At 31.8% G+C, this 23,043-nt stretch overlaps 1 long non-coding RNA gene across 2 annotated transcripts in view; it reads left to right on the top strand.

The window, feature by feature from the left end:
• LOC128996160 (uncharacterized) overlaps positions 1 to 22,437 on the top strand; it is a 190,820-nt gene extending 168,383 nt beyond the window's left edge. The window contains exon 4 of one of the 2 annotated variants that reach the window (XR_008491024.1): positions 22,354 to 22,437. This is a non-coding gene — a long non-coding RNA (uncharacterized LOC128996160). The remainder of the gene's footprint in view (positions 1 to 22,353) is intronic. The other variant, XR_008491023.1, reaches the window with a different exon arrangement.
• The last annotated feature ends 606 nt before the right edge of the window (positions 22,438 to 23,043 follow it).

Here is a 23,043-nt window from a genome sequence, read left to right as displayed (position 1 = left end):
TGCAGATTAAGTCAGCTGGATCTTGTACTAACTACCAACCATGGTGGATACTTAAAACTTATGTCGAACGAGTCGTTTGGGAGTTATGGTTGAATTGTGTTAGCTATCTGTTTCGCTTTTTCATATGCATCGTTTACCTGAACTTCATCTGCAGAGTCCTCCTATTTTTTATGTCTAGGTCATCAAATAACAAGCTTTAAGAATACTAGATACTGCAGAGACCTCTGTAACCCCATCTTCCTCAAACTAAAAATATTCATATTTTAGACTCTTCATGGTAGTCAGCCTGTATTGGGAACGACCTTTTTCGTTGGCAATCCTATATGGGGCTTTTTAATATACAGATACCAACACAACTCATATACAAAAAGGTATAAGGCGAAAATAAAATCATGGCTAAAGATAAACCCATTTTGTTCAATTGAAGATTATTCTAAAGATGAATCAAAGTATGTAGAGTTATGCCTATCGCTTACACCCAGGCAAACGCAGATCTAAACATTAGTTGTAAAATAATAATGCAATACTCATACACGTACTGTATAGTAGTGAAAAGTAAATACCCCCGCCGCAGCAAACCTGCAGACAAGCGAATTTCCATTTGACTGATTGGATTTACACTGAAATGTCTACTTAAAAATATAACATTTATTCTTGATTTAAATAGAATTAGTTTAACAAGTACTTAGGTTTGCTGCATCAGGGAGGGTAAAACTGTTTTTTTAAGAAGTAAGAAATAAAAACATTTTCCAAATTTGATCAAAATATGTTCACAAATAAGCAAACTACAACAGTTTACTTATTCTCCATAAGAATAACATGGGAATTTTAAATTTACAATTTTTTGGAATTTTCTCCGTAACCATTAGGCGCATAATAACGCTTCAACATACTAAATTATTTGTTTTTTTAAGCTCTACAAAATGGTTTGGAAAGAAATTGCTAAATTTTATGTTTTTTGGGTCAAAAATGGGAAAAACCTATTTTTACCCCATAAAACCCCCCGTAAACCCCCGTTCCCATGGTCCGATCATGCTGGATCGCGAACTCGTTCGAAGAAACGTACGTTTACACGTTTGTACCAAATTTCATCAAAATCGGATCATTTTTGCTCGAGTTATCGTGCTGACGGACACATATATATATATATGAAATTGAACGGATGGTGTTTTTGGCCTCTAGGGACCTCAAAACGAAAAAAAAATCGGTCCCGCGTCCAGGTCTTACCATGAGTACTACGGTAAAAGAGAGGTTTTACGGCATTTCTGAATAAGGAATCTGACATTTTCTGTTGGTAGGAAAAACAAAGGAAATGCAAATATTAGTACACAAATATGACGGCACTAGGAATACGAAATTAATGGAAAATACTCTATGTATCTGTGTCGTAGTTTAAAATATCTTCAACGCTATGAAAAAGGTTGCAGTGACAAAACCACTTATTTTATTAAATGTATAATATTGATATATATCAAAATTCGACTATGATCACAATGAAGGTAGATTAGAGATGGATAAAGATACGTTTTGCCCCTTCCTACGCAACGAGACCTACCAAATTCCCAGAAGTGAAACTCAGGTAGTTATAATGTATAGCTGCGAAACTTTTTCAGCTCTGGATTTATCTTTTTGGTTCATACTGAAAATTCCAAATAATACATGTTCAGATTACGCTTTTCTAAATATTTACATTTACCATTGTTTTATGAGTACCTACTTATCGGAGTTTTATGTATTACAAAAACTACCACCATGATCTTTTATGTTTGTGTCCCCAAATCCAAAAATATAGTGAAGAAGTGTAATACAAACCAACGGATATTGTATAGTCATGAACAAGAACTGATATGGAAGGGACGGTTTGCGAGGAGTATTTTACACTAAAACGTATTTATGGACAAATCTAAACTGTGTACTGTGTGTAAACTGTGTGTGTCTAAACTGTGTGTGTGTATAATATGTGTATTGTTCCACTTAAGGACAAAACTTTTAAAAGCAAGATCACCTTTGTAAAGTTAGGCTTGACGAAAAATTCAAATATTTTTCCGAATAAAAATACTCTTAGAAAAACATTAACACGTATTGTAGTCACAGTTTTATAACTTAACACATAGTTACGATAGCATATACAATTTAATATACATTTACATGTGGATGTCTTGAAATTCAAGCAAGCTGTAATTTCCTCTGAAACATTACCTGCAGCAACAGCACAACATAATTACCTGTCTTGTCTGAGATGTAATTGTGTATTGAACTCACACGTAATATAATATTGTTTTAGGATGAATTACCATTGCATCTCCAGCATTAACCTGTATAACATTGGAATAAATTGTAATCAGATCAAATAAAGTACTAGTAGTGATATACTACAAGCAACATCAAAGGCTATCAAAATAATCGAAATAACTATCCTTCTAATAAGCAGTCGAGCAATTTATCCATTCAATTACCCAGTTATTTAAATAAATATTCTACGAATGATCTGACAGAAAATAACTGTGGGGTTGTATAAAAAGGCGTTTTTAAATTAGGTAGTGTTATATGTATTTTGATGTATACATTTCGATTAGATCTTCTAGTATTGTTTTAAAATAAGGAGTAGAGGGCTCTAAAACTATGTTTTTCTTGGAAATGTAAATGCAATGTAAATACAAGTGAAATGGACTACTTTCAATTGAATTAAAGCCGATTTGAGAGACTCTCTGATGAATGTCATCAATAAACCATACGGCGCGCGTCTGAAACGCATAGATGTGTTTGATTATTAATGTTTCGGATCCGCAGACTGTGACCAGCATATGAGATGTAAAGAAAACCACCGCATAGTACGCTGAGAGGAACTCTTATATGTTTGTGAAAGGATCAAGAGGACGTTATTAAAAAAACTAGATCTTTTACTTCCGTCAGTTCATTTCTCATCTGTATTATTTTTTATGTATCAAGCAAGACCCTATGTGATTTTAATTTTTCTGAATCTAAACAAGAACAATTCACCAATACCTTAAATGCATTGCAAAGTTATGTTTCCCTAGTCTATATTAAATCCATGTAATATTTCACGTTTGGATTAAAAAAATGTAGGTTAGTGTGACGATTGAATTACCTCCCTGATGTCTAGTTTCACTGTAGACCAATGGCTTTAAACCTGAAGATTCAGTTGAGGCAAAATATATTGATACAAGATCAATTCACAACCTATCGACAAAAAGGATTACTCATTAAGTATCCATTTGTATACAACATAAATATGAACCTTAAGGTTTAAATTAGTCTGTTAGTCTGTTGATGCCTAATTTTGCAATCACCTAACATCGTATGATGTCTAAGTTTGTTACAGGTTTTTACTACTGCATACCGTACGTCGTATTCGCATCGTATTAGTGTTGCATTTTTTTTACCTGGGAGTTTTAGATTTGTAAGTTTGTGTAAAGTAGTAGTAGGCACTACTATATTCGTCGTATGAGCGCAAAAAACTAGTGTTAAAATATTTTTTACTATGTAGTTTGCACTGATAGGTTTCGAAACTTTGTACCATTACAACTGTACACGCCGTGTATGCGCTCGTATTGTTTCTTTAAACAATTGTAACTGCTTACTATGTATATGTGTTGCACAAAGGTCTCGATTGTGCAAGTTTGTACTGAGTTTGTACTACAGTACGACGCGACACGCAGCAATGCCGCAGCAACAGGTGCAATCAATACGCTGCAGCCCGGGCAGAACTCCCGCGCCCGCCAACACTGTTTCCGGTCATTCCGCTACTTAAAGGACCTAAAAAACCTTTTGGGACGACGCGACATTTAACAAAGAATTACTGAAGTAGTGTTTAGAGAAAATATTCCTCCATGAAGTTCTAACAAACTTTTGTAAAAAAAAATTAAAGTTCATGAAAATTTTAAATATAAAACAAATTTAACCAGATTTGGGATATTGTAAGAGGTTCTATGATTGCACTTTTTTTTCATCATAAACATTAATTGAAATAAATCCATTTAATTACATTTTAGACAGTTTCTGGGTCTTATGAAAGCTTAAAAAGTAACCCGACTCAGAAACTTTACGTTTACATACACTCATAATTTGTATAGAGTATGTTTTTGTTGTTTAAAAACTCTAAAACTGCAATCAACACGCATTCAGTAATTGTCTATGATTGTTCAACACAAATGAATCATCAAACCTCAATACTCTTTGAAATACAAAGAAAAATATACACAAAATATAACAACATAAACGATATATATTTTAAGGAAGAGCTATCTGGAGTTGTAATTATTATAAAGTCCATATTCTTATTAACTTACTTAGAATATATTTTTTTAAACGGTTTTTGAATGATATTACCATTGTTTTTGAAGTATGTTCTAAAACTCTATAAGATACATACAGTATACATGTACCAATAACTTTTGTAAAAGTATTATTAAAGACATTTTCTCTCGGGTTTGACATGCAAAAAAAGGATCAGCTGGCTGTAGTTTTAAGTTGCGTCTCTGTTTTGTTTGTATGTATATTGAATTTTCATATCATAGTTATTTATTTCTTGATGCAGATTTAAAAATTTGTTCAAAATTACTGTTCATCATCTGGAGTTGAAACCAAAGTTTAACGTAAGCTGAAAGAAACCTTACCCTGAAAGAAATTTAATCGCCATCATCCGACAACAAACACACAATACGTCTAATAGCAATATCTAAAGTCAATGGTAAAATCAATAAGTAAAGTTGTAAAGAGTCACAAAGTACGGAACGTGAGCTCAATATTTTCCTCACACTGTAAATCTGTAATGTGTAATACATGGGCCTTACATTCTTTACGACCTACCCTGTGTCACTTTATGACTTCTGGACTTTCGAAAGACATTCTATTACTGGGTTTACGCCTTATATTGTTATAAAGTCGAAGTAGAAATGGTATTTACACATTTTTGATGTTTTAAACTGTATGAATCAGCTAATTAACTATGAATGTCTTTAAACATGGCCGGAGAGAGTAAGTTACTTACTTTTACGATTGATCATGAATCATTCAATGGAGATTGGAGTTATGGTTAGAGTAGAGTAAGTACATTTATTTAGAATGAACAGTTCAATGAACCAAAAATGACAGTACTGACTATAATATTTTGTATAACTTGTAGTACCGAATCACTAACTAATAGCTTCACATGATCGAAATAGTTATTTTTGCAACTTGTGAACGAAATGGTTCTTTTAATAAATGAAAAATGTGTATGCAAAAATGTGTATGCACTAGGCTTGCCGAGTGCGTCGATTTCAACGATTTTAATACAATATTTGATCTTGAATTGCAAATGAGATTTTTCTACGGTTTTTGTTATGTGCTCGAAAGTTATTACGTATTCAACAAACACTTTACAACATTCAGGCTGTGTTGTTCTGTGGTTGAGCTGCATTATTGAGCAGACTAGTAAACAATGTCATGTCTAACATCAAACTCGACAAACGAAATATACTCTCCTTTTACCATCTTCATTGGTGTATAGTTTTACATTTTTTCATTAGGTTTTGTTTTTCAAAACGTTGGCTCTGTTGTTCATTTATAACTTTTAACTGATAAGGGTTAATTTAATTCATATCTTGCCCTGTGGATTATAATTTAATTAAAATCAACTTAGGCCTACTTGTATTTGTGGCTCACTACGGATAGTGAGACAAATTAGCGAGCAAAGTAACATTTAGATAAATGCTATATTTTAAAACCAATTCAAATAAACGAAATCCCCTGGTCTACGACAACTGGGAAGGGTATTTAGAATGTAGCCATGGATATAGCATAAATTTTTCCAGAGGTATAGAATTACTGTAAACTTTAACAGAAACATCATTTTGTGAAATATTTATAAGACCTTTTTCTTTGATCGGACGCGTTATTAAAGTTCGAGAGAAGCTCTAGAATGTTGGCTATTGAGCTCAATATTGCTTATTAAATTGATATATTTTCGTGGAATTTTGCGGGTAATTTGCTATTTTTAACGAAGTTTTCCCAAAATGATGATAAGAAAACTGTGTGTTCCTTTACTTAGTAGTCAAGTAAACTCATGATCCAAACTTAAACAAATATTTATAAGTATCTTTGATTTAATTTGTTGATTCATTTTATATTTTATTTCACAATATTAACCTTGTTTTTTAAAGGTATGCCTACAAATTCGTTTGCTTTAAGGATATAATAAATTAGTCTGCATCGCTATCCGTAATAATTAAAAATTATTTGCATGTACTATATTTGCAGTACCAACACGTATGATGTTAATTTGTCTTTTCTTTCCAAATAAAATGTAGTTTTAAAACTTGTAGAACAAGGAAATTCAGGGGTGTAAAGAATTTCCTTAAGAGCGTAGACGTTGGAAGTTAACGCATTTCAAAAGTAAAAGTGCTCTTATCGAGCCCCGTTATTTACCAGGGTTTGTTTCGACCCTCTTAAAGGCTTAAATGACGGGTAAAGTTCAGCATTCAGAGTTAGCGAAATCCCTACTTCCTTACTTGTAAAAATAAAGTGTATTCAAAAATAAAATGTTTAAGTAAATAAATGTTTCTTCCCCTCTTCCACGTTGCGAGTTTTTCCATCTTGAACTCTTCCGTTCTTTTAGTTACATTAATTAAATTCAAATGTAAAAACTGCTATCCATCTGATGTTTTACTTTGAATTTTTATTTACTTTTGTTTGTAGTATTTCTTTTCTTGTTGTCATCAACCGCTCTACTTTTTTTACAAAAATTGTGTAGCACAGTGGTTTATTGTTTTTCAAATCTAATAACCGTCTATGTAGTGAATGATGATTTTTGTATTACACAATTTTAAACCTGGTTTACTCGTCCTTATTAACTGTGTATTGAAGCCCAGAAAATTGATCTTAATCTCCGATACAACTGCAATCTTGAATGAAATCTTTGTGAACTTTCAACTCCTTTAGGTAGTCAAATTATTAAATGTATTAAATCAAAATTTATCTTTATCTCTGTACATTCATACTTTATTAATAAATTTATGAACAATACAATAGGCTACATTACCTCCGTATATATTTAAATGGACACCTAAATATTTATTTTTTTAACTGTAGACATTTTTAGACCAAATATAACATAGGTCAATTAAGGGATGCTAGATTGTATAGAGCTTAGAGCTTCGTTCACGCACACGTTTGATAATTCTAAACAATATAGGGAAGCCATTGCAGAACCAGAACCTTTTACATTTCCATCAACCATGTGTAGAAAAATACTTAAGATAAAATCCAATGTAAATAATAGAACACGTATAATATGCTCGTTCAAATATACCAAATATGTTGTTTTTGGGGTAAACTAGGTGCTGCTTCATGATTTAAAGACAATAAATAAAGAAATTTAATGTTATATCGATTTTTTATATTATTCTTCCACCTACAAGAAAATAAGGACAGCCTCATTCTCCAACACTCAAATCTTTTTATAGATCGATTCCAAATATACTTCCATGCTATTAAATGTTAAGGCATGAAACAGTATAAAAAGCTACTATTACAAGGCAGTGTAAATACCAGACAAATCATAAACTCTTTCATCCTAAAACAATTCAAGTAAACGTTATGGGTCGTGAGTCAATGTCGGTTTGATTGTTATTATCCGCATTTCGTGACATAATATTTTATGACGGCATTAGAATTGCTCGGTTTACGATAACGCTAAAGCACAATATTACAGAAAGGTTACTGGAAGTCACTGAAACACTTCAACTAGAGTCAGGTTTTAATGCTAGTAAAACTAGTGATGCTAGTTTAAGTTAGTTTATGATATTTTTAAATAATGGTAGTGATATTGACGCCAGAAAACAAGCTGAGGTCAAAAACTGTATTGTAACATGGGTTCTGAACTACTGGGAACTGTATTATCTCAAGTGGATGCCATGCTATACATTAAAATATACATGTTATTTATATGTTTACGCCACAAGGACTGGATGTAGGTGTGGTCGGTACAAGCATATAAATCCCCTTAAAAACTAGCTTGTAGCGTCTTCTTTCTCAGTCGATAAACGACGACTTTCCGGTCTAAAAAGAGTACTGAAAGAAGCTGTTTACTGTGAAAGGTGACGAAAAATGTATTGTACTAAAATACCGTATATATAACCACAGATTAAAGTTATCTAGACACTACACTTTTAATCTATGATACAACATAGTCTTTTTTATTATCATAACTTCCAAATAAAAAAAAATATTAATAATAATAATATGTCTCGAACTATATAGATTATTTAATTCATGTCTCGGATTGCTAGTTTAACACTTTCATCCTGTCTATTAAATTTACAGAAAAGTTATCATAAGTCCTCCTAAGTTTGTTCCAAAAAGAGATTTGAAACTTCGACCGAAGCTCAACAGGTTGTTGGGATTTACTGCAAACTTTGATTCTGTTGACATTTCAAAACTTGGGCAAGAGTGTAAATCGGTACAAAATGTTTGTTGGAAAGCGGAGTTCACTGGGCACATTCCTGGTATATTAGTTATTTACATTGAGTCTGAAAGCGTATAAATATTGCAATAGGCGTTTAATCTGACTTAATAAACAACTGAACCAGAATTCATTACGGTATGTTTGCTAAACTATTTTGTTTATTATTGTCATGTAGATTTTGTTATTATTGCAATATTAGATTGGGATAATCTGTTATTGTTTGTTGTTGTCGTTTCACCTATAATTAATGCAGCCCGTAAAATTTAATCCAAAATTCAAGTCCATAATACCTTATACGATTTTATTATTCTAATTGATGGCAGCTGTTTATTTCCTGTAAATTACAAGAACCAATAAACTAAGCAGAAGTAAATCGAATCAATCATCATAAGCAATTAGATGTGCTAGAAAAATATGTATACAAAAATGGATTCACTAAAGTGTAGTTTTTGACGTAATAAACTCGTTTCCTCATTATACGTTATTATTCTCAACTCTCAATCTAACAGCAGTTAATAGATAAGGAAGCTAAGTCATTATCACATTTCTAAAGGCCGTTGGTGATTGTCAGGACTTGATCCTAAGTGACGCACTTTCACCACTTCATATAGCCCTTCACTTTATCAGTCCTTAATGTGGGAAATATTATTCTTGATATATATTATTTTGTTAAAACTTGTATTTTTCGTATTTTAACAAACATTAGAACCATCTATATAATTTACGTTTCCTCGTTACTAATAATAACTATAATATTTTACAACGTATTTAACAACGTATAACGTATATTTTAGTAACGTATTTTTACAAACTAGCATACAATATTTTAACGTTGTACTTTAATCATAGGTCAATAATTCACGTAATATTAATATTTAAAATTTATATGAAAAAATTTTTACGTAAAAGTAATAATTTATGGTGAATATTCTCGTTAGTGTATTATAAAGCTAGCGTTTTTTCCTGTCTCCCAATTAGCATTCATTACATATGTTACAGTGGTTACTTGATCTTTAATCAGTTTTTTTTTTTTTTTTCTATCTGAGGATGAGGTTTTCCAAACAAACGATCAAAATAGAGTTTTTCTTAATCCGGCAATCCCTTACTATTACCATTGACTATACTGTATAACACTGTTCCCATTACTGTTGTAGTGGGGGAGCGAGCTGGTCTAGCGGTTAGAGCGCGGGACTTCGGTGCCTGAGGTCCCGAGTCCTCAAATCCCGCCAAATCACCAAATCACCAATCTATTTTATCTAAGTGATAATGCCACAACCCCTAGGTCTAGCCTGATGTAATGTGAACAACAATCCCAGACTCGTGCCTAGTTTGCTAGGAATAAATCCAAAAATTGCTTTTTTAGTATGGGTATAATATTTTGTTATTGTACTTAAAAAAAAATATATCTTAACAATAACTATAACCTTAATTTACACAACACTGTGTCTCCCTGTTCACACTCATTTACATCAGGATACAAAAAATAAAATAAATTCCAATCTGATACTCGATTGAACTTTCATACTGCTATAAATACTTACACTTACATCATCCCACTCTTAAACTTTGGTGGTATAAAGCATGTTTAATCCTTTGGGATAACATTGTATATATTTTTAGGCATCCAATTATATCCGTCCGCCCAATGTTTTCAACATTTTGATCACCTGGGATTAAAGGTTACATGGATAACTCGTAGATCCATCTCCATTATAATTCCTGCTTGTACCTTGCTCTTTATTGTTTCACGACTAAAATATTCTCCGTGGTCTAACCTAGTTTATCCTTGCAGCCAATATATAGTTTTATGTGCACGAATGTATCCTATTTAAACATTTATTATATTCATTAGGTTTTCATTATAGTCACTTTTCCTTTAAACTTCACTTTTCTTTACACCTTTAGACACTTAATAGTTTACTGCCAGTCTGCCACCGAGTTAAAAGTTTTCGTTTTTTTCCGTTTAACGGTTAAACAGTTTCCAACTGAAATGTCATTTTAATAGTAAGGTATTTGAATAATTTGGTGATCCATTCTTATTTGTCAATGGGACTCGGGGAGAGGGTTTGGAAACAAATAAATCAGTTTCCAATCTTTGTCAAAACTTACTTTTGTCACAAATCTGTATAAATAAAAATGTAACCAAACCACACAAAATTAACTGAGTATTACGAGTTGTCACAACTAATTTATAACTTCTCAACCCATAACAATGCCCCAAGTACACATTAACCAAGTACAGTACACCTCTACATGCGGGCAATGTAGACAGACGAACATGTTCGAGATAAGTGTTACTGTTCTATCGTAGCCCTAACACCCTTTATACTAATGCATGTCTGAGATGAATCTTACAGATCTCGTGTTATGTATAGCCTTAATAAGCCAAAGTGTTACGATAATATAGGCAATATTGCTAGGGTTAAGATGAAGAAGCTAATATTACTAAAGTGAAAGACGAGCGCCATTAAATCCCTGATAACGAACTTGGCTTGGCCTGAGAAAGCTGAATAAATTGAGTTTTCAAAAGCTTATCTTGAGTTTCAATGTCCTGCGTTGAAGACACAAAGTTCAAGTTGTTTGTGTTTTGCTACCACATTTTCTTCATAATTCCCTTGTTTTACGCGGAGATTCTTTGTCTAAAACTAGCAGTTTTAGTAAAACACAGTATAAATGCATGATCGGATTGTTATAGGAGATATATTCTAGTAGAAATTTCCTTCTAATTGGACATACAAATTTTACTTGGTATCGTAGCGTCTTGTCTTGGTTGCAATGTTACTTTATGATTATTACACTTTATACGTTATCCATAGTACGCGTTTTCTAAACTGCATTTCAGTTGCGATTGTCGTTCATCTAATAGTTTAGAGCATAAAATCTTTGAAACTTACCAAGATATGTTTTATCAATTTTTCACATCTCGTGCACGACTCTTTATCTCGCATTAAGTGGGAGGTTGCTACCTGGTAAAGGTTGTACATTCTAAAACTCGTTATGTTTATTGGAAAAACTTTTATACTAACACTTTTAAATTAAACTTGTTCGTGTCTATACTTATTTTCCGTTGAATTTATCCAATGGTGTATACTATAAGAAAGAGATAAAACTATCTTTCTTGAATATCTCTTTCTTAATAATACTCATTACTAAAAAGTAATTTTAACTTTTTAAGTTAGAAACTTAATTGTACTTTTATTTTTAAATGTAAGTTATTTTTGGCCCTTTTATGTTTTTTTTTTTATGTACTAGTTGGTACAAATAAGCAAGTTTCAATTTTTTTGAGTGACATGGTTTGTCCTGATAGTTTTGAATGTGAAACCTGGAAAACCTTGAAATCGTCCTTGAATTTCATTTCAAAGGGACATCCTAGGATTAACTACGTATTTTAATCTGGCTTTAAGTTTGAAAAGTCTATTATAAGAACACTCTGAGGGGTCTCAAAGAGTATTCTAAGAGCAGTTTTAACCCTTCTTGTCGATCCCTGTTCAATGGGAAAGGCTTGACCTTTTTTCGTACCTAACTAAACAACTTATGTAATGAGTCTAAAAAATGTGATTCTAATTATGCTTGGATGATAAATATTTAGTGTATCACATTTTTCCTTTATTATAAAAGATACTATATACATCAATCATGTATTCATGTCGCCTTAGCAAAAGTAGTACAAGTTACAAATTCGTCCCACTTCAGTATCAAGTCACGCACCCTGGTTTAACGGCGATCTTTACCAACTTGGCGGCAGTAATGGGTGCAGTAATGGCGGCAGTTAAGATTACAACTCTGACCAATCAACGCTACCGAACCATTTGACACATTTAATGGTTCGGTTCACAGTTTACATTAGGCGATGCAATTGCTGATGGATATAAAATATTTGTCTATACTGTAATTTGTATGGTTTCTTAATTTGTCATTCGTTTTATTACTGTTGGCCTTGTATACTGCGATAATTGCAATGGATCTTAATTGTTTGAATGTTAAATGTACCTCAACTTGGTACCTAAAAAAGAAAATAAGGGGAGACATATTTTAGAGGAAATTTTTTTATACACAAAAAAAATAAAATACTGTTATTACCACAATAATATTAATGTGTTTCAATACAGGATATTTTACAATTTCATGAACCTAAATGACTGTTGCTCTCCCTAGTTTATAGTTTTCAAGCCTTTAACTTCCTTTAACATTAACATGCAACTTTTTTACCCCAAAATTATCATTCAATCATTTACCTGAACATTTCAAAGATTAAGAAGATAACAATTTTTTTATTAATACCGGCATAGTTATTTTCAGTTAATCTTTTCTATCAAATGTTTGTATATGGTATAACAAAGTTTTTAAAAACACGTTCGAAAAGGCTTTGCCCCTAATGATGATGGTCTTAGCTTTATACAGAATGAGCTTTGCCGGTCTCTGGGGAGAGTAGAGTATAGCCTGTATAGCTTTTTATTGGCTAATACGTTGTATTAATAGTCAAAGCTGTTTTTTTTTCAACCAGGATTCTTTATCGAAATAAAAATATCAAGAACAACTGGGCTCAGTCTCAGACAAAAAAAATCTGTTGACATTTTCAAGATTGATCCTGATTAAGATTGCTAGTCCAACACTATACACACTCAAACCAAGCTGGTTTTCCAATACAATATAATGTTAATTAAAATTTGGTACATATTTGTTTATATTTTGTATTTTATAATTAATAAAGAAGTACGGTATCAACATAAAGGACAGAATACATTACCAGATATAAACTTTGCTGAGATAACACAGTTAGTGTATGGCGTGGCCCGGAGCTGATTCGTTTAGAAACAAACTTTACAATTTCTACCTTAATCTATGTATCCCCAACACGATTAGTGCTGCTGCAGCTTATCTTTCGTTTATGTCAAATTGTAGTTTGTAGTTTTTACTAGTTATCAAATCTGTCGTAATTATCAGCGTTGCTTATTTATTTATAAACCTAATGTCCAAAGCATTCGTCAGTTTAACAATACGTTCAAGGCAATCTATAATACATTGTTAAACTGGTACAGTAAAATTTAAACACTAGAACTTTACTACACTACAGTACTATGTAAAACAAGTGTTATGTTTCTAAAGTAAATAATGTATGTGTAATTATATCATAAAGCATATCAAAACAGCGTATTCTTTTTTACGCACTCCCCTTGTTGCAGCATAGCAGCTTGTATTAAAATAGCTATCTACGTGTTACACGATTATCTAACTCCACCACACTGAACATATAAATTATATTTTTTAAGATCTTCTAAACTAATCACAATTTCAGTGATGAAATGTCACTCCATAGTTCAAACTCATTTTAAATATTGCCAGAACCCCATTTTAAATTGAACATCAATCCATTCTCTTCATGACTCCTTTGTGCCTCCCACCACAAATTATAAATACCAAATAATCGAATATTGAAACAAATGAATTTTGAATTTTTAATTTAATGCAGATACTGCATTATTTTTACTGTAACAGTAGTTGTTGCGTTTATTTATTCATTTTAAAATTGGGTTTTGTACCTAACGGAGTTTTCAAGATTTGTTCGTATTTTTGGCTAGAAATCCCTTTAAAGTTCATTGACGTCTATGTATGAGCCAGAAATGCATTTGTAAAACGAAATATTGCTTTGTTTAGGTAAATATTATGTTATTTGGCAACATTTTCCCCCGGATAACCTGTTGCTTTCTTAGCTGTCAACTGTAGGATTACCAGAAACCTAACTAAATAAGCTATACTCGGAGAGCAATGCTATACTACTCTCTGATATCATTATTGTATAAGAAAAGTAGATCATGTTGAAATGTGTCTTCAGCATCAGTGTCTTGGTTATTTCTGATTTCACGATAAAACTGCTTCGAACCATTTACTTTGAATATTAAAGCAGACCTCACAGCTACAGCTAAATGTTAACTCAAATAAAACAAAATTCATCGAGTCTCTCCCATAAAGCAGCTAGAATTATAGTTTTGTTTCTATCTCAGTTCATACAGTGATAGCTGATGTATACCTAAAAAAATAGTATTTACGAACCTAACATGTGAATTGTATGTCTACATAGCGGTAGTGTATTATTAAACAAATTTAAAGCAACAAAAACTACGATTTCTAACAACTATTGCAATTCTTGTTGTAATTTCACTATTGCAGAACAATTTAACAACTCTCCTCCAGTGGAAGTAGTGTTCTATCGTACATCTTACAAACACTTCGGTCGTGTCCAGCTGTACAATCTCGTCTTATTACCCCACTTACATCTTACTGACCCCATTTGCATCCCTTTCATGCCGTTAGCCACACTCCATGTATGCAAAAATGGGACAATCTTTGGGGGTAAAGGAACGATATTGTGTTATTTGGTCAAACGTCGCACTGGAATATGTTAGTTTGATTTATATGTTTTTAGCCAACCTCATTTGACATGTATTATTTCTAAGTTCAATTTATGTTAAACATTCTTTATACGTTAGATAACAATGCACATATACGTTTATAATGGATACACCGTCGTCCAATTGTCCTACTTTTTGACCCCGTTTGCTCTTCTTTTACGACTTTAACCATGATCCACTTGTTTCTAGAAATAGGGACATTGTAAAGAAACCATAAAAATTAAATTTATGGTCGAACGATTTTTGTAGATATAGCCGAAGATTGCGTTCGGCGAGTGATTTTGTTATGTAATGAAACGATTACTAGCGTATGTATAGTTCAATATAGTTTAAATATTAAATGGTGTATCTTATGGAACAAATATGAATCATCTAACAGAGTAACAAATAACGGATTATTTTAACGTGGAACTCTGTACAACATAGCTTAAAATCGACTGAAATAGTTTTTGTAATGAAATTGTTAATTCTGTGATTTGTATTAGTAAAAGCCCAATTTCTTTAGCTTCCAGGGTTATTTTCTAAATTAGTTCCAACCGAATCATGAGCCTGGACGAAATTGAGTTATAAACAAATCTGAACTAATTTCAACCCGAATTAGCTTGTTGGAAATATTTACTTCATTTACTAAGTTAATCAGTTTATTATTAACTGTTTATCTATTACTCAAAATAATTAAATTATATATAATTATATAACAGTTTTAAGCTATTTAATGCTTAACCAACTTAAGCTTTTTTTACTTTTAACCAATTAATAAATCATTAGTTTCAACAATTCATTTTCAATAATTTTCTTTCGTTATTGTTAATTTATAATTTACTTATTGACTTAACCACGCATTTTGTGTATGGATTTTAACCAATACCTGACATGGGCTATTTATTCAAAGAAATTCTCACAATATATCAACTGGTTTGTCAAAAGTAACTGTGGACATAGCTCGTTAACAGAAAAGAATAAAAACTTAAAATGACTTACTTTATATTAAATTATTGGTATTTGCAGTAAAATAGTTATAGGATTTCTTTTATGTTTTAGGTAAAGTCTCCATTTCAGGATGTAAGTAAGACTGTATTATTTGGGCCCTTGGATTGGTTTTATGCTTGTGTTTGCTATCTGAGTATAATTAGTAAAATGATGTTTTATTGAGTTTGTGGTACCAACATTTCTTATATGCGACATTTAAATTAATAATGTGTCCATAATTATTGTATTTGTACATAACAAGAGTGTATTAGTGCCTTTTCTAACTTACAAACTATTCTAATCTATTGATTTGATAACTAATGCCTTTTTCTCTAGACTGTGAAAAATTTTAAACTATGATTTATTCCAATGGACGTTGGATACAGATAGTGTATACCATAGTATCACCAAGGCGACAGTACCACTTGGAAATCCGATATTTTTAGTCACTCGATATTATAATGAGTTTTAGATAATCAAGAATATTTAATTTGTTTTACACATTTTGTAAATATATGTTAGTACAAAGTGATGAATATTGCAACTTATACATCAAAATGAATATGGCCGTCAATAATCTATCAGGATTCCGACCAGCCCTAACCTTCAAATGAGATAAATTCCTTCCCTACCTGCAGTCGATCGCTTATATATTGCCAAGTCCGGAGCTGAATTGAGATCGCTTGCAAATATTCTGAAGACTTTCCTTTACAACATTATATAAAGACTCTCATTGAGTATAATTTGATTAGATTGTCAGAAATGATTTCGAGTTCTTTTAAAACACGTGTTTCAGAGAAAGGTGAATAATTTTTAGTTAATTAGAACATTCAAGGAGGGCTTAGAGCATTTAATATTTCTCAGTACATAATTATTTAAATCATAGTTAAAGAGGTACGTTCTTCTTTAATATTGCGTGTTACTTTTTGGATAAAATTATTTAAGAAACTGACAGAAAATATTATTTCATTGGAAAGAAAAACATAACAGTGTAAAGGACAAAAACCAGGAAACTATTAGATAATTATGGAAACATCTTATCTTACTAATATTATAAATGTGAAAGTTTTTGTGTTTGTGTGTTTGTTTGTTTGTTTGTTTGTTTCTTTTTTTGAAGTTCAATCACGCATTAACTACTGGACGGATTGGTCTGAAATTTGGCATGATGAAAGCTCACATTCCCGATTAACATATAGGCATATTCTTATCTCAAAAATCCTTTCGGGCTCCGCCCCAGTGGCTCTGTAGTTCCCCATGTTAACCTTATGAGTATTCATACTTGAAGGGAATTAAAGAATTTAGTCAGCTGTTTCAAGTAAAAAAGTTGGTTCTATGATATGCAAAAGCATTAAAAAGTTATAAGATCTACCAACAGGGTGCAGCACTATATTTTTTTGCATTTATGAAAACAGCTCATTTTGTGATACGCAACGAGAACTAACTGTCAATGTAGGATTGTTTACAGTTAATATGTTTTTTTTTTATTTAATAAATAATTTGTGATATTTTGCGAATTTTCGATTATTTTTTTGTTTGTTTAGGGGAAGTTATAGAACATTATGGCTATGGTAGATGTTTATTACTATAGAATATTATAAATTAAATTTAAAGATGCAAATTTTATCAAACTATGTCCTCCCTCATTGCAAATGCAAAGCTTGAGTATAACTGCAATAAGCATTTTATACTTATACGCCAACCCCGTACGAAGGACGGGTATCTACTCTGCTAGTATTAGAATAAACAAAAAACAAATTTATACAATTTAAAACTAATCATTTTCCAGCTGGTTTTAACAGGCTATTGGTGCACTCACCACAATAGTAATTGTGTTCGATTACTTAGATATAATAATGATAAGTACTTGTAGGACACATTCACTTTAATAAAATTTAAATTAACAAAAGTATTAAAATATGTCTCGTGTATTTTATTATAATAACATTAGCCGTGCTTTCAGTGCAATCATTTTACAGCATCTGCCAATAAGAACAATAATTCTTTCGTATCTTTTAATCAAAAAATTCTTTATTTATAGTATTTTCTTTAATTAAAATATAATATACATTATTATCATTACTATTCATTATAAGCCATTTAAACAGCAATTGCTCAGTAAATTATCTTGCAGAAGTTTTTAATAAAACCCATTTATACACATTTGTCTAAATGGGTCCTCACATCATGTTTCCTAATCATAAAGTTAGTTAAAATATTTAACTACGTATATTTTTTTAAACCTACTGTGGCATTGCCGTTATTTATAAAATAATAGGACTAGTTTTCTTATCTTGAGCAGCTCTGACTGTAGCTATAACTAATTAATTAATTATATTGTACTCAATCAATTATATTGTTAAATCTAATTGTATAATATCAATATGCGCTTTTCATGGCCACTGTTAGCCTTTATTAGCTCTATTTAGATAGTTCAATATTTTTTTCTCTTTAGGTTTATTTACCAAATGTTTTTATCTTAAAATATTTTATTGGACCGGTATTTGTTAACAAAAATGCATCACGTGTGACTTTGAACGAGAAGTTTAATTTTCATTAGGATATTTTGTTTTTAAACATATATACCACCAAGAGATAAAGATCCTGAAACAACTGTGCTAAGGTGTGCCAACCTCCCTTTTTACCTCATCTAATCTTTCCCTCGTTTTCAACAATTTTAAAATAAGGTTTTATTCATAACAGATCTGTTGAATTCCATCCTCTATCAAGGCTTTAAACCCTTGTGATATTGACCAGCTCGTATTCTGTAAAAAAAAAATAGTTTTCTTAATTTCATTGTGTGGTCTAAAGGTATTAAAACATGTATTATTTTACAGCATAATCTACGAAATGATTAACGCAAAAAAAAATGTTTTGATCGTACTTTTTAGGATTCAGATCTTTAGATTTAGAGTTTAGATCTTTGTTACTGGCAACACTTGAATGCATTGGTTTATTCATAATTTGTATTAATACATTCTAAAAAGGAATAAATCGATCACATTTTTGTTTTTCGAATGCATGAATAAGATCTAAGTCTATAGGGTGAACAACTTAAATATGTCCCTAGTAGTGTTTCGGAAACTATTATTTAAAGGAAATAAGAAATAAGTTACAAATAAATATCAAATCGGAAATACATTATTCAGTTTTAACATTCCTACTGGAAAATGAATGCTGGCTCTCAACATATTAACCACTGATTAATCATAAAAAATCAATTTTCTTCAAATAAAATAGTTCTTGTGCTACCATTAGAAACTAATTAAGACTGTTCACCGTGTAAGGCAATAATGAATATTGAAAGTGGATACCAAGCAATGAATATAAATGGTCTAAAGTTATCCTTAAGGAGCTTGTAGATGCGACACAAGTTGGCCAAGCTAACACGACCTTAGTGAAGCCTTAATACTGTAGTGAAGGATTACCACATGTTGACAAGAACCATGTCAACAATGGTTTACCAGCCAAACTTGGTTAATAAGTTTTTCATTGTTTCACTCTGATGTGATAAGTTATAGATTTCTATTTTATAACCTTCTGGTTACTATAGGAGTTGTAAGTTGTCAATAATTACTTCATTTTTTTCCTGATTCAACACTGAATTCATGGTTGAGCTCTCAATAAATGATTTATTAGACTATTTATATTTTGTATTCTGTTTTTTTTTTTTCACAAGTTAAACATTTATAGCTCGGTAAGGCAAAATACATGTGACAAATGTATGACAAAAAATGATTTTGGCGTTTAAAATGAAATAAAATAGTGCGTTGATAGTCAATCTAACAACTTACTAACACACACTTAAAATACAAGTTTTGGCTTTGATGTTTCTTTCGTTTTAAAATTGTCTTTCTGTCAACACAAAAATCATGAAAATCCGTCAAGTTGTTGATTCATAATCTTGAAATAACCAAACCCCTGTCACGTATATACCTTATAAAACCCCTAACCTTTAAAATATTTTAAACAAATCTTTTTACCCGTAATAGTTAGAGTGTTAAAATCTAAGACACCTGGAGTGAAAGGCACGTTGACATATTCAATGTCATTAGTCTAGCTGACATTCAAGTTTACTCGTAAATGTTTGTCACTTTCTTAACTTTAGTTTACTTTATCTTTGCTTTTCTCTCACACGTCTTCCCAGAATAGAATGTATGATTTTATAGACACATGACTCTTTATACGTAACAGATATTAAGCTTTATCGATTGTATAGCTGGGGAAATCAATGGTTGTAGCGCTCGCATAGCAATCAAAGGGTTGCAAGCCCGATACTGAGAGACGCAGTAGCTTTTTTACGAGTTAAAAACAGGGCCTACCTTTCTTTGTTAATTAGTATTTTATAAATTGCCCTAGCTAAAGAATCCTACTGATTATAGTCAGTTGCATGTCTACACGTTCCATTCATTCCTCCACACCCCCCACACCTCCATGGATTCATACACAGCTTCATCAGCTGTGAAGCTGATAATATACATACCTCAAAAACCTTAAAGAGCTTAAATAGTTTTGTTGTTATTTCTAGTTTGTCTACATTACCTCTGTGAATCACTTAGTAAAATTATATCCTCAGCCAAAATGTTAAGACAGAATTACAGAATTACTTAAAATAGGTGAATATTTCTATAATACAAAGGTCTTTAAACACTAATTTGAACACTGTTAACAAACCATCATGAGTTTTAATAGTATTTCGCCTAACCTGTTTGTTGTGTGTGTCTTATTTATCTAAAACAGTGACGTCATCTCGTGTGTGTCTCACACGCCGCTGAGGTTTGTGGGTAGGCGGAACATCTCAAAGTCTCTGTTGCATAAACCAACATGGTCTTGATGGAATGGGATTAATCAAAAGTTTTAGTTACACATGGAACAACCAAATATCAATTGCATTCGTTACAAAAAGTACACCGTGTCAAAAAAGAATGGATCAAATCTACAGTTTAATATACGTGCTGCCAAGGTTCGTAGGAAAGTCAACTATGAATCAATTTAAAGCTGGCATCTTTAAGTTTTTTTAGTAACCTTCAATAGTAATAAGCTGTTCCATAGTTGTCGGTGCGTTTCAATTTTCAAAATAATACAGTTATGGAGATGCAGTAGAAAGCACATTAAATGGTTTATAGAAACAAAATCTGCGGAGTGATATTTTTGGCCTGGGGGTTTGTGAACAATCAAGTGTATCGCTAGCCGATCTCAAACGTAGCTAAACTTAAAAAAAGATGAAGGTTATGGAAGCCTTTGAAATAAAATGTAAAATGCGCCACAATGTGTGGTCAGAGCTGGAACACCGACTTGTTCTTCTTCGAGCAAATTACGGAGAACATATGGAGGTTGGGTGGTGAAACCAAGGTAGGAAAAACGTAAGGATAGGGAGTTATGGAAAAATTGTATATAAAGTTAACTTTTTATCTTTAAGAATAATGGTTTTATGCCAGTTTACTTTTTTATCCATTCTTTTTGGGACTCCCCGTATTTCCACACTTGAGAACCATTTGTTAAATTAAATGGTTGTTTTTTTTTTTTTATATGAGTATATAGCGCACGAGCTGATAAAATTCTATTTTACCTCAGATATATCTAACCTCAGTGATATTTTGTGTTACTTGATTTCATTATTGGCTAATAATTATTATTTATTTTACTAATTGACTAAATAAAAAAAAAACTATAGAACCTACGCCAAAATGAATCTTCGGTCCACTGATTGGGTTACAAGCACGATGGAATTTTAAATGCTAGCGCAAAATGTACAGAAGAATCCAAGTTATGTTTGAATGTGAGGATTTATTTCTGATTGAAGAGTCGTGTTTGAATCGAATCACATTTCCATCCACAGACACGCCAGCTTTGAGATATGTTTCTGTCGCTAGACCGAGGGTGGAACGGCCAATTGAATATCAAAATTGGATCAGCTTGCCCACGCGAGACTGAAATGATTAAATCCAGTATTGTTTCTCTGGTTTCTAATTTTCCATGTGCATTTTCGTCAATAACACTTTTCATTGATTGTACCATCTTGAATTAAATAAGTTCAAGTTTATGGGTTGAAACGCAAAACTACTAGCCGATATCAGGGATCGTAATTCAATATTTTATCAGTACAGTGTATTTATGTTCTGTACTAACTCACGTTTTAATTTACTTGATACTTATATTCACAGCCCCGAGTCTCATGTGGATAAGAAAATGCAGGGTAAACAGGGCCGCTAACCTTTTAAAAACCCCTAGAAGTTTCATGAGTTTTTCAATGTTGTTCTGATTGCTCTAATTGTATATTGACTGTATATGTTCTAATATTACTATGAACAGGAGTATACTTGTTATTGATCACTTAAATTAACAACCTGGGCTGATCGAACCGCAATATATTTCATGAGCAATACAACGATTACTTCGCTAATGATGTTCTAAGCTAAGAGGTAGTGTTGATTGATTGAACGTCAGTGATATTCTTGTTTTGTTGATTGTTTATAGTTGTGTTGCTAATTTATCATTATTCTGTTGCAGTTGGCCGCCCGCAGCTGGATAGAGGCCACCTTCCAGAAGCGAGAATGCGTCAAATTCATCCCCAGCCCCAAAGATGAGCACAGGTCAGTTTTACGAAAAATTACAATATTTAACAAACTTTTATAAAATCAACGCTGATTTGCGTGCAAACACTTAAAAATCATAAAAAATCTACAGTTTAATATGTTTAAAAGAGTCTTGTAAATTCAAGAATCTTGAGTAACTGAATTTTCTTAAAAATAAGTAACAAAGTAGTTCGTGGTTCAAAGTATGTAAATGCCTTTTCCCTTACTCAATGTTCTATTGCAGAGGCACAAACACAGGTCACAGGTTACAGGTCATTCTGTCTAATACTGCGCTTATAGTTATTGGGGTTGTCTAAAAACACTAGCTTTTTTACGTATCAGAGTTTCTCCAAGTGCGGAACTTACAGGAGTAAAGTTACTTAACTGTTAGCAAAATAGCAGAGGTGCATAATTTAAACTCTAGCACTAAACTCAGCTCAATTTTCAGCTAATCAAAATCCAGTAAAATCTTAGTTTTGGTTTTTGATAATAATTCCCGTCCTTTAACAAATGTTTTGTGCAATTTTTTCATTTGTTTATACATTAGTGAATAAATAGATCAATCCGATATAATGTATTCCGAGTAATACTACTTCAAAGAATATGCAATAATGTAATCACACAT

Source organism: Macrosteles quadrilineatus, unplaced genomic scaffold (genome assembly GCF_028750875.1).
Source record: "Macrosteles quadrilineatus isolate MER2022 unplaced genomic scaffold, UCM_ALF_1.0 Scaffold_6__1_contigs__length_79288215, whole genome shotgun sequence".
NCBI classification, from domain to species: domain Eukaryota; kingdom Metazoa; phylum Arthropoda; class Insecta; order Hemiptera; family Cicadellidae; genus Macrosteles; species Macrosteles quadrilineatus.
The sequence above is the reverse complement of the archived record's forward strand: the minus strand, read 5'-3'. Positions and strand labels throughout refer to the sequence as shown.